Source organism: Sphaeramia orbicularis, chromosome 13 (assembly GCF_902148855.1).
Source record: "Sphaeramia orbicularis chromosome 13, fSphaOr1.1, whole genome shotgun sequence".
Taxonomy (NCBI): Eukaryota; Metazoa; Chordata; class Actinopteri; order Kurtiformes; family Apogonidae; genus Sphaeramia; species Sphaeramia orbicularis.
In genome coordinates, this window is record NC_043969.1 from 41,281,992 (window position 1) to 41,294,927 (window position 12,936).

Sequence of the window (12,936 nt, forward strand, 5' to 3'; positions counted from 1 at the left end):
GTACTTTCTTAGATTCTATTAATACACTAATCTTAGCCGTTAAATACCTGTCAGATGTAATTACCTATCGTTGATTAGATTCCATCAGACATGACACCAGAACTGATTATAGCTCCTGCAGTTAAACAGAATTATTTATTTATTTGCCAAAAACCTAAACTCTTTTTTTCTCATAACTATCTACATTAATGATATTCTTCTATTCTAATTGATTTTCAATAACCTGCCATAAAATAGGCCCTTTTGCACAAATATGGAACAAAAAATAGTTCTAACTCAAAACAAGAGTTAGAAACATTAAAATGTAAAAATGTCACATTTTTCTGTTTCTGATATTATGACCATCAACTTCAATCTGAGATTTTATAAACATCTACACGATCAGTGAATTAAATATGGAAAAATACCAGATTTTCATTGAGAGAATGCAAAATAGAGAGGATAATATTATAATAAATGGTGATAAATAACTTAAGAAAGGTTAAATAAAGATAAATTCATTTGGGAAATGCCTCAGAAGTATCACTGGGTCTTTATGGTATAAGTGCAGTTTCCATAATATTCTACCTGTTACTAATGCTGCATTCCAGGCCACCTGTAACTCATGTTTTTCCAACCTTCTACCGGTGAAAATGCACTGGAATGGCAGTCAAACCTGTGGCTTCTCACCCGTGAACTCGTACTAGATCGATGTTCTCCTAGTTCCAAACTCTGACATCACGTAGCCTGTCAAACAACGATGGCGGCCCCCATGGATACGGTGTTTATGCAAATTCTTTATTAAAACAAGGTACGTAATTTATCCGCAAATGTTCTGCATAATCAGCAGCTACTCTAGCGTTAGGACAAGAATAAATTAAAACCAAATATGTATCCAAATATACAAAAAACTTAACATAAAAGGTAGAACAGCTTCTCTTGCCTTATGCACTGCTCCCCCCCGGAACATAAACTGTGTACGGTCTAAGGTTATTATCAAAAACTAACAAAACAACGAAAACTAGAATTGAGAAAATATTTTTGTCAAGTGAAATAAATAAAAACTCAAATTAAAAGAAAAAAGCGATAACTGTTGAGTCAAATCTGTATCAGCCAAAACAGCATCAGCCTGCCACCTATAGGAGGAGAGAGGCAGTGACCTTCCTCTGTGATTTGGATCCAACTGATGAGCTGGATGGAGATCACCTGCTGTAGACTGGGAGAAAGAGGTCACACAGTTTCATGGTGGCTGCAGATACAGAGGAAGAAACATCGGACTGTTCAGCTGAAACAATCCATGAAAGGGCTACTGGTAGGAGTGAACTACAGCATTTGTTTAAATCATGTTGAAGATTATGATGAAGATTGTTTGTTTGTCAGCTATGTACCTTTAAAAGTTAAATTAATATTAACATGCTTTAAATAACAGAATACTTTAAAAACTTTAAGTTAAAATGTTTGAGTGAAAGTACTTAAATGTTAAGTTAAAGTTAAAATATTTCTTTGATGAAGGACTTTGAAATGTCTAAAAAAAACTATTGAAAAGCATGTGATATTGTTTTGTGTAAAAATAATTTGATGATTTTATGATGGTTGCATATTTCTGTTTATTCAGAGGTTTTCAACCTATTATCCTGCTTAATAAAAAGTAAAAGGAAGAGGAGTTGAGCCGCTCATTTTTCATGGTTTGCAAGGCCTTTTTCAAGTTTGGGCAATAGCTGAACACAATAAAAACTGCATAACTTGACAATAACTAACTGAAACTGTATTGTGTGTTTACAAAACTAAAACGTATAAAAATTATGGATAAAATTCCCTTCGTTTTCATCTTTGTCAATGTTGATATCGGGTAGAACATGTGAAAATTTCCACCAAGATCAGCAGTATAAGAGTGGTATAGAAGTCAGGAGGTCAACGGTGAAAGTATGGAAAGTTTCAGTTTCATTTTCACGTAAGTGACGTTGTGTATGGATCACACCCCCACCTACATTACCGCACCCCCCCAACCTGTTATAGGGAATTTATACATCCTACTGTACATATGTTTGTGTCTCTGCTCAGTCAATGAGCCGCCCTAACCGCACCCCCAAATAAAGTGTCCAGGGTTACCCGCTGATCCACGCCTCACTAATTTCTTTGAATAGGATGGTGAGGAAGATAAAATATATGAAAAAACTGAAACTAATACTAAAACTAATCTAAACTAAAACTAAGCATTCAGAAAAAAAAAACAACTAATAAAAACTAGCAAACATGCTCTAAAAACTAATTAGAACTAACTGAATTAGAGAAAAAAAAGTCAAAACTAAATAAAACTAAACTATAATGAAAAATCCAAAACTATTATAACCTTGGTACGGTCCACCATGCTGGTTTGTTTACATCTAACTCCCACAATTCCTTGTGCTCAGGCATTGTCTCAGGCAGTTTGGCATGACTTGCCTGGAACGTTACAAAATTGTGAGTCGTAGTTTGAAGTCGAGACTTACTGGCTCAAAAACCTGCCTGGAATGCAGCATAAATGTTTTGTGTATTTGTACATCTTACAGATCGCATATTAAACATTTTAAATCAGTAGATGGTTTAGGTCGACAGTGGTTGTTTGGGTCATTATGGGTTAAAGCAGGGGTGTCAAACATAAGGCCCGGGGGCCAAAACCGGCCCGCCAAAGGGTCCAATCCGGCCCGCGGGATGACTGTGCAAAGTGCAGAAGATATTAACAGTCAAGGGTGTCTAAGTTGAAAATAATAGCATAAGAACCTATAAATAATGACTCCAAATGTTCTTCTTGGTTTAATGGGAAAAAAATAACGCAACATTATGCTTATAAATAATGGCAACACCAGTTTTTTTCTCTTTGATTTATTGCAAGGAACATTAAATTCTGATATCCTTTAACAATAAAATGTCAATAACCTGAACAAATATGAACAACCTGAAATGTCTAAAGAAAAATGTGTAATTTTAACAATATTCTGCCTGTTTTGTGTCTTGGTAGATGCACGTATAAATATTGATCAAATTTTTCTTATTATTTCTTCTTATTTTTCTTCAGAAATTTCATTTTTTTCAGGTTATGCACATCTTTTTTGTTTGAATAGTTTGTAAAATGTAAATGTTTTTAAAATTTAATGTTATTTTTTGCATCTAAAAAATTTGGAGTTGTCATTATTTCTAGGCTATGATGCTATTATTTGACTGGTCTGGCCCACTGGAGATCAAACTGGGCTGAATGTGGCCCCTGAAAGAAAACGAGTTTGACACCCCTGGGTTAAAGCATTTCTATTATTTAGTTGACTTCTAACATTAACCCTTTCATGCACAGTGGTCACTCCAGTGGACAGCTATTCTATGGCTGTTCTATTGTTTATTCATGGCTTTTGTTGTTTTAGTTCCATATCAGCCGACACAGTGGACTCTTATACATCATCCAAAACACTGCAATTCATACATTTACTGTAACTTTGCTGCTCTTGATAAACCTGATCTGCACTAACATGTTTTAGTGTAAATCAATTGCTAATTGTTATTAGACTGTAATTAACAAAAAAAGAAAAAAAAATTCATATCCTCCTGAGACCCAGCAATGCATATTGTCCTCTATAGGGGACAAAAGTTTGAGAGTTTTACTCAAAAAATGCAGTGCATTGCAAAGGACATTCCATTAAAAAATCCATCAATAAATAAAAATAATTTTAAAAATGGATCTGAAAAAACTGTTACATTATGCAGTTTCCAATCAAGACAATTTTTTAATGTAAAAGAGCTAAAACTGTCAATTTCCTGGATCTCAGTAGGATATTATCTCCATGAAATGAGTAATAACTAATATTAGAGTATGATAACATGTGAGGAAACAGTAGCAATTTAGCAATTAGTGGCATTAAAAATGTTTTTATTTCATAGTTTTCACACAGTATATCACTTTCTGAGGATGATTTTTAAATAAAAGTTTCTTTGCTTCAAAAATTAAATGCATGGTGTCCAGCTGAGTGGACATTTTTGTAACTCCACGAAAAATAGGTTCATATTAAAAAAAAAAAAAAAAATCAATTGCATTGTGTTTTTCATGCCTAAAGAGGAACAAAAACACTCAAGAAAAAAGTATTAACTAAGGTTCTCTTAATTCATGCATGAAAGGGTTACACTTCATCCCCTCAGTCAAAAATGTTTCCGTATTCTCATCACCTCGTCCATCGCTGGCATTTACGCGCCTAAACAGCAGGACCGAGCTGCTGCAGACTCTCCATCACCTTCGCTGTAGTAAATGGACGGAGAATCACATGCAGGGACATCAGGCCTGACAGCGAGGAGCATGAAATAACTCCTTACCTCTAACAAGGACTAAAAAGAAGCCGCTATGCAGAGTGCATACAGCTCCGAGCAGAAAGGTCCGCCGGCGCCGGGCCACGGACGGACACAGAGACAGATGTAATGCTCAAAGGACACCGCGAAAAGCACACTTGACTTTAATTGTGGTTTTGCGCCTTAAGCAGCGGTTCCAGTAGGTGAGTGGGGTTCTGATGAGGACTCCTCCTGTCTGCTGCCCTTCTCACTTCCGCTCAAAGCCTGTGGCGAAGAACTGACTGTGACCTGCAGATACCAACGTAATCAAACAACATGTGACTGGACTGGAAGACCTGGACTTTCATCACCTTCTAAAAGTAACCGGCTAAAAGTCATCTGTTCTCTTTTTGATACAGCCTCTTCCATTCTCACATTATTTCTTTGCATGTCTTCTTTTCCTGAGGCGATCTGTCAAAGGGTTGAGACGGTAACTTACTAATATCAAAGCGGTAAGAAACAATCAGAAGTACAGTCATAAAGCTGATCCAGGCTGGTATAGATACAACGGGGGTGTCAAACATACGACCTGTGAATGAAAAATGGCTGACCAAAGAGTCTGATCCCACCCACAGGATGAATTTGTAAAGTACAAAAATGAGACAGAAGGGTGTCATGGAGTCCCGACATGTTATTCTGATCATAAAGTCTGTTACCAAATGATTTTATGCCACCGCACATGAGTAAATAAGTTCAGGCATAATATTGTTAAAATTCACAGATTTTTCAGGTGATTTATATTTTCATAATGTAAATTTGCTTTTTTTTTTGCATCAAAACTAAAAGAAAAATTTGCAGTTATTATAATGATAAGTGGTTCCAGGCACAGCAAACCCCGCCCCTCGCATGTATTGTATCTTATTTTGGCATCGATCCAGCTGATGTCACCATGTCGATGTGTGTGATGATGTCAGTATATCAATTGCTCAATATATGTGTCAAGTTTGACATAAATTGAAACAAAATTGATGTTTTTCATAGACATTTGAAATTTCACCCATTATAAGTAAATGGGAGAAAAAAATTATTAAAGAAAAAAAAGAACTTTGACCTAGTTTTCTCAATGTAACCACATCTATTCTGGGTCACTGGTAATCTGTAAACCCAATTTGGTATGAATTCAGCCAATAGTTTTGCTGTTAAAGTGTTAAAGAAACAAACTGAACCAGAAACAATACCCTTGCCTCCTCTTCGGGGGTGGGGTCATTATACTACTACTGCTACTACTACTGCTACAACTACTGCTACTACTACTACTACTACTACTACTACTACTACTACTACTACTACTACTACTACTAATAATAATAATAATAATAATAATAATAATAATAATAATAATAATAATAATAATAATTTTTTCAGTGGTCTGGCCCACTTGTGAACATATTGGGCTATATGTGGCCCCTGAACTAAAATGAGTTTGACACCTCTGATCTACAACCATCAATTGGAATGAAAAGTAGTACCAGTATTAGTGTTCATATCATACTTGCAGTACTTTGAAAACATCTCAGAAGTGGGGAAAAACCCCATTTTTTTCTCCAGATACACGCAGCCAATATTTTCTTCGATTTGACCTACTGTAGCATCATTTTAATAAGGTTATGTAATGTAACAACCATGGCGGAGGTAGGAAAAATGAAAACGAGGTGCGCAAAAGCGGGAGACATAGAAGAATTAGTAAAGTGTCCTAAGTTTCAGTTTCACTGAAACCATTACATTATATTTATGCATTTGGCAGATGCTTTTTTCCAAAGCGACTTACGGGGGAAAAACCAAAAATGAAAGAAAAATACAAGAATAGATTAAAAACATAAAATAGCTGTACAATTAAAACAGTATCATACAGAAGAATAAACAGCAAAATAGACTAAAATACAAGAATAGATTAAAGAGTAAAATAAAAATACCAAGTAAAAACAACAGAATAGACATGATAATACATTTAAATTGGAATGTTTGAAAGCGCTAGGACAGGAGGAGCTGTCTGAAGAGCTGGGTCTTCAAGAGCTTCTTGAAGACAGATAGGGACACCCCTGTTCTGGTAGTGCTTGGTAGATTGTTCCACCACTGTGGAACAACCCATGAAAAGAGCCTGGATTGCCTTGTGCAAGGTTTCGGTACTGTCAGACAACATTCCATAGATGAGTGGAGTGGTTGTGGGGCAACATAAGCTTTTATCAGTGCACCTAAGAAGGTAGGAGCAGACCCATGGAGAACTTTGTAGGCTAACGTTAATGATTTGAATTTGATGTGGGCAGCTATGGGTAGCCAGTGCAACTCAGTAAGGGGGTGACATGTGCCCTTTTAGGCTGATTGAAGACCAGACGCGCTGCCACATTCTGGACCATCTGTAGTGGCTTGACGACACAGGCTGGGGGGCCTGTTGGAAGAGCATTGCAGTAGTCAAGGCAGGAGATAACCATGGTCTGGACCAGGAGCTGGGTGGCCTGTTGAGTTAGGTATGGTCTGATCTGTCTGATACTGAATAATGTAACGCGACATGATCAGGTGACAGAGGCAACATGATCTGTGAAGGTCAGCTGATTATCAATCATGACTCCCAAGTTTCTTGCTACATTGGTAGGAGCCAGAGATAAGGAGTCAGTACTGATGGATATGTCCTGCTGTATGGTTGGCTTAGCTGAGAAGACCAACAGTTCAGTTTTGGACAGATTTAGCTAAAGGTGATGGGCTTTCATCCATGCAGATATGTCAGAGAGACAATCTGAGATTTGTGCTGACACTGTGGACTCATCAGGTGGGAATGCCAGATAGAGCTGGGTATCATCAGCATAGCAGTGATATGAGAAACCGTGTGAGTGGATGATCTGACCCAGTGAGGTGGTGTATATGGTTGAAAGGACAGGTCTCAGCACAGAGCCTTGGGGGACCCCTGTGGTGAGGCAGTGTACTGCAGATGTGTGCTCTAACCAGGACACTTTGAAAAACCAGGCCTCATCTGTCATTATTTGTGCATAATGTATATGTTGTATTTTCTGTGCAAAGATGGAAATATAAAAGACAGTTAATGCAAACAAACCCATTTGTACTCTTTTATTCCCTCACCCAATGAGAATCAACAAAGAATCAGATCGATAAGCAAAATCAATAATGGAATTGTTAAATTCTTATTGATTCCCATCCCTAGGACTGACATAGTTTTATTTAGAAATAAGGAGGTGTTACTATGATTAGCGGCTTTGGCTGGTATCCTATTCATTTAATTAAAGAGTTGGAACAGTGCTTTGGCTGATTTGTGTTTAAAAGCCCAAAAGTTGCTTAACATTAACAGTAATTCTCACATTTTCACCTTTCCTGCTTTCACTAAAGTTAGTTTTACAATCTGCATCTATTCATCACTTATTGAAGCAGTGAGTAGGACGACTGAGGCTTTGTTTTTAGGTTCGCCCATTTGCTAATTACAAGCTATTTTGTTTAAAAAAAAAAAAAGTCTTGGTGACAGTTACATAATCTCCGAATCATCTGTGTCTGTGGGGGCTATAAAAGCAACTTACATGAAAACTGTTAATACGTCTTGTGCTTTTAGTAGTTCTGGTTGTATCACTGTTGCATAAGACATTTCTGGCATTAAATTGGGTGGTTTGACAGATTTTCTCAGATATGAGTCAGGACTGTAAGTAAACAAGGCACACTATAGCAGAAAGGTTTAATTTATAAAAAAAAAACCTAATGAGTGAAAAAACAGGCAGATTTTCAGAGAATGTTTTCATTAGTCAGTCAGGGAAGGGAAATGTCAGGTAGAAATGCCTCAGGTCATTTATTTCCTCACCACTGGCGCTGTGAAACCACTGGCTATGTGTTCATTAATGAACACGGTGCTCAGCATTATATTATATACAAGATATGCCTGATTTAGCTTGGTATTTATGTTGTGATGGCAATGTTTTTTTTACCGGCAGAACATTCATATTATATTTATTGCCTCTCCTTTTGGAATCATTTCTCCCTCCATCAGTTGTTTTTTGTCTCAGAAGCTGTAATTACATCAGATCGCCTTAAACTTCAGGCTGCCTGTTGTAGTTGTTTCAATCTCCTGCATAAAAGATGTAAACTAACCTTTGGTTGCTTCGTCAAACATAAAAAAAAGAAACTGGCATCAGCAAACTGAAAACTCAAAGATCTCTTGAATTGCTGCTTCTATTTTTAGCTGAGAGTCTTTGGATGAAGCCCTCAGTGTCCGGTGGAACAGAAATGATCTTTTTCCACAACACAGAATAACCTCATTTGGAATTTTGCCTCAACAGCACGTTAGTGAAGAAACGAAGCTATGAGCATGTTAACCATAAACTATAGAAATATGATGTTCTTTCCTCCCACTGTGTAAAATACACAATCTGAACAAAAAAAATATAAAAAGTCCAGTGCAGTAATATTTAGCCTTTAGCTTTGAATATGACTCATATTCAGTGGGGCACCTTTTTGATGAACTTACACAATGTTAGAACCTTTATTTCCATCATAAATTTGCCTTTGTAAAGCTGGTGTATCTACAAAGTCATTGGAATGAGTACCAGTATAAGTAAAAAAGGAAGGAGGAAATAAGCATGAAAATATAAGTTGCATACCAGTGTAACGTATTGGAGTCTTGGTTAACCCTATAACAAATGTATCATATTTGATACATGAATTTTAAAGTCCTCTATATGATGAGTGTGATATTTTTTGTTCTTGAAAAACCTGATGTATACAATTAGATACATGCAATACACAGATAATCCACCGGGGGGAGGAATTCATTCCCCAGAGGCCTTTCCAGTGACACTACAAGACTGTCATTAATGAGGAAGGAGGCAGAACTTTAACAGTTTTGAAAAAGAATTACCAATTTTAGACACGTTTGTGTTATTTTATGTTTTTGTTTGTTCAAACATAATATTGAGCCTTGAGACCCGATGTATCAAATATGATACAAAATTGAAACTCATACGTGGAAATTGATATTTGAAAAAAACATTTTTTGGTTGTTCAGAAGGACCGATAAAGGCTCCAGTTTCAAAGAACTGGAGTTTTCTGCCAATGATTTAATGGTTTTTCAGGCTTTACAGGGTTAATAGGGGTAAAAAAAAATATGGATGTAAAACCAGTACGCTGCATGCTGTACTAAATTTACCAACGTAGTGCACATGTGCGAAAACGCCAGAAGTGTAAAAATAATACACAGGTAAAAACTTATTGAATAAGCAGTGTTCTTCTATTGGAAGTTCCGAGGATGAGTCTGGATTTGGTTCGCGAGCCTCCGTTTCCCCAAATGCATGTCGCGACAAAATTATGAAGATGCCAGAGTTCCCTTCCGGCTCTGAATGTAAACGTGTTCATGGTGGATGGCACTTCAAAATTGTTCACCGTAATGTAAGAGATTCAGATGAGTAATCACAGAAAGACTTACAGATTCATGATACTTAGGATATGACTGAGGTTTTACAGATTTGGTGAAAAATTGCACATGAAAGTCTCCCGCACCTTTAACATACTGACCAACTATTTAAACCACAACAGGCTAAAGCATAAATCCGGTCACAAACAACTCATCACTAACAATATTGAAATAGAACAAATTAAACAAATGAATCCTATATTACAACATTAACTACTAACTAATTAAACAATTCATCCTAATACTTCCATATCTGAATTAAAATAATATTTCATGTCAGCAGGACAGAAACCAGCCAGCTGGTTTGCCACTTATGGGTAACGAACCAAATATGGTACTTTCGTTAACCTTGATTTTCTACATAACAATAAAAAAATTTCACACAAATAGTAAAGTCCTCCATCGACTTTCTTCTGAGAACTCCTCACTCTGTCTCCTTAGTGGACCCCAGACACCCTGTGGAGGAAATCCATTTCTGCTGCTGGTACCGTGGTCTCATTTTTTTCAGTCACTACACACAGTTCGCAACCAAACCAGCGTAGATCAACCAGTAAATTGACAGTTTTGACCACGACAAACCATCTGCTGCATCGATCCATCCGTCAATTCCTTGCAACATCCTTACTTCACTCATGACCAAGACCCCCAGATACTGAAACTCCTCCACATGATGCTTCTTCTGTATGTTTTTCCTTTTTTTTCTTTTTTCCCCCCTCCACCTGTTTGCCTCTGTATGCGGTTCTATGTGCCTCTGCGTCGCATCTCTCCTCTAGTCAAACTGGGCTGTAGGCCAGCCGACATCTGCAGGGGTCTTGTGAAAGTGCTGCATGGAGGAGCGACTGAAGATACCTGATCAGCATGATCGATGTCTGTGCCTCATGTGCACGCCAACATGCACACCTGCCGCCTGCGCCCCACTTATTGAATCCATGAATCAATTTAATGAGCAGAGGACGGGGTCAGGACTTCAATAAACACCCCACCAAGCTTTCAAATTTAATGTCTGCCCAATGAATGATACTGTATGTTCAACAAACGCCCATCGCTGAACAACTTCTACGGCAAATTGGAAAATGGATTTGAAAGCGATGGCTGCGTACAGTACTCGCCGACGGCCGGATGAGTTTTTACAGCTCGTGCATAAACATTAACGGCGTGCACCGCGACTGCAAATGAGTTCCACCTATAAGAGCAAAGTATCGGTGGTGCGGCTGTGCGTTTGTGATTATGTGTGGCACGGTGAAAGAGTGAGACTTGAGAAAGAGAATCAGACAACTTCCATTGGTAATCAATACTGCAGCAGTGACCTGGGCATTTGCTCTGTGATTCATCCCATTTAGAGCTACAGGGTTGGCTGCCTGACAGAGACAACTCCATGATTTCCCTCTGGATTTAGCCGCGGCGTATCCACCTGCTTTCCTTGGCTACTTTCACATCTACATACTTATTGATACCTAATGCTCTTATCATGCCTCCTGCAGTTTTGTCTCCTGATTACCTTTTCTGAAAGTCACTGGGAACTACATTTATATGCACAAAATGTTGCACTTTCTCCTCTTATTCCGAAAAAGACAATATTCCTTGAAAAGCTGCTTACATGGCTAATGAGAATGAATATCCCGCTAATATTCCCATTTATATGGAGCTGTGCACTGATTACCATAAAAGTAAGTATTTCACTGATGGCGGACTAGTGCAAACTTAGCAAAAACACTCTTCGCTCTGTCATTCATTCAGCTGCTTTCTTTCGATTTGTTGTTATATTCTTGGGACCACTGATATCCAAGTCTTTTCCCCATGTATAAATGTGCTATTTGATGTGATATTTTCTTTGGGTTCTAAAAACCTGTCCTGTTGGTTTGTCTCCAAATATCTGGAGCTTTCAGTTATCTCTAATTTTAATCCTCTCTGATATCGTTGCTGTGGGGTGGAAGCCTCTTATGTCCAAAATGGTTGTTATTCAAGAAACTGGAAGAACTATGTATATTCTAAAAAAAAAAAAAATGAATGAAGTTAAGAGATGTAGCCACAAGCCATTTTCAACACTTTTCATTGGTTAAATATTTTAAAACAGTCAGGCCAACATGTAGACTAACCAATAGAATCATTTTGTGACCAAAAATGGACTTATAAGGTTTCCACCCCACAACAACTATATTTATGTTTGTATTTATCATGTGTTTTGTTTGATTTTTCTAATTCTAAAAATAAGTTTGTTAAAGTTAATTTTGATAACTTTATCAGAACATCTTGAAGATGCTAAAAATAGACCATCGGTCAGCTGATCAATCAATATAAATATACTTTCTAATGCTCACAACCAGTTTTAATGTATCTGGTGATTTACTTATTTATTTTTTTGTATCATTCGTGGAATTCGTTCACCAGAGTTCTTTCAGGTGACACTACACGATTGTCATTAATGAGTAAGGAGGCAGACATTTAACAAATTGATAATTCCTTTTCAAAACTGGTAGACAGGTTTGTGTTATATTATGTTTCTGTTTGTTCAAAAATAATACTTGAGCATTGAGACCCAATGTATCAAATATGATACAAAATTGAAACTCACGCATGGAAATATACTTACTGATACCTAATGCTCTTATCATGCCTCCTGCAGTTTTGTCTCCTGATTACCTTTTCTGAAAGTCACTGGGGACTACATTTATATGCACAAAATGTTGCACTTTCTCCTCTTATTCCGAAAAAGACAATATTCCTTGAAAAGCTGCTTACATGGCTAATGAGAATGAATATCCCGCTAATATTCCCATTTATATGGAGCTGTGCACTGATTACCATAAAAGTATTTCACTGATGGTGGACTAGTGCAAACTTAGCAAAAACACTCTTTGCTCTGTCATTCATTCAACTGCTTTCTTTCGATTTGTTGTTATATTCTTGGGACCACTGACATCCAAGTTTTTTCTCATGTATAAATGTGCTATTTGATGTGGGGGGGGCTTCAAAAACTGTTGTCCTGTTGGTTTGTTGACAAATATCTGGAGTTTTCAGTTATCTCTAATTTTGATAATCTATTACAGGGGTGTCAACCACATTTTAGTTCAGGGGCCACATACAACCTAATATGATATATAGTGGGCCAGACCAGTAAAATAATAGGAAAAGAACTTATAAACAATATCAATTCCAAAGTTTTCTCTATGCTTTTTAGTGATAAAAGTAAAATTCCTCAATGAAAATGTTTA